We start from the raw sequence: 1535 nt of genomic DNA on the forward strand, positions 1-1535 counted from the left end.
GATAGTCTTTTTTCCAGATCGTGACAAAGTTGAGGTTAGGTTTCGAATGTAAGAAAACGGGGAGATGATCAGAACCTATTTCCTCCACTATATATATATATATATATATATATATATATATATATATATATATATATATATATATATATATATATATATATATATATATATATATATATATATATATATATATATATATATATATATATATAACATTTAAACAATTGCAGATTTTTTTTAGCCCACTTCAGGACAGAGGCCTCAGACATGTTAGATCCCGTCTGGGCTTTAGCTAGTTTTCATCACCACGATGGCCAATAGGTTTGATGATAGTGGGAGACTTTTGTCTGATCACAGCAAACCAATCTAATGTCGGTGGCCCGGACTAGTATAGCTATGTTGATCATGGTGATGCAAAAATCCTTCTAGCAAGACCTCAACGACGTTTTTATTATCAGAATATCTAGATTTGGTCAACACATATATATATGATATATATATATATATATATATATATATATATATATATATATATATATATATATATATATATATATATATATATATATATATATATATATATATATATATATATATATATGTAACACTACTAGCTAAGCTGAAACACTACTCAGGAAAGAGCGATGCTACAAGTCCAAGGGCTCCAAAAGTAGCCCATTGAGGGAAGGAAATAAACACACACACACATTATATATATATATATATATATATATATATATATATATATATATATATATATATATATATATATATATATATATATATATATATATATATATATATATGAAGTCAAATACAAGAATTAAATGAACTCTTTCAACGCAGATGAGAAGAGACATAGCAAGAAAAGGCCCGGTGTCTCGTATATTCTTGTTGATTTGATCAATGAGATTTGAGCCCTGCTGAGAACAAGGCACAACCAGGGTAAAGAAAGGAAAAACTGTTCATTCTTCGAATTCTGCTTAGAACAAAATATGACCCACATTCTAAAACCCTCTGTTGGTTCTTTGAAATTAAGCAACAATTGATTTTTAACTAAATCAAGTTTTCCATAACATATTTAATAAGTTATTAGACCTCTAACTGCTTTGATATTTGCAAAAACACTATATATCAATATTTGCATTATGCTGGTAAAAAAATTAGATAGTTCAAGTATATTAGAGAATTACGAATGAAGATTGCAGTTTTGATGCATTGTCAAAAGAATGGAAATTTGGATTTTTTTTTTTCTTTAGGGAAAATGTCTTGTCTCCTAAAGATCTGAATATTTTGCTTATTTTATAAGAACAGTCTTAAAATCTTAATTATTATTAAAAACTTGTATATTTATGATTAATCTGTATATGTGGCCACACTGGCTGTGGGTTCGACATTTACTGTCTTGCTAAGTACTTCCGGTTCAATGCAGTTGGAACTCTGAGAGCAAAAGGATTTTTGCAAAGGCTGTGGTGTCACTCAGCACTCACCCTTTTCGAAAGTTTGTAAGAAAATATCGACCTTAACCAATTTGA

This window comes from Palaemon carinicauda, chromosome 5 (genome assembly GCF_036898095.1).
Source record: "Palaemon carinicauda isolate YSFRI2023 chromosome 5, ASM3689809v2, whole genome shotgun sequence".
NCBI classification, from domain to species: Eukaryota; Metazoa; Arthropoda; class Malacostraca; order Decapoda; family Palaemonidae; genus Palaemon; species Palaemon carinicauda.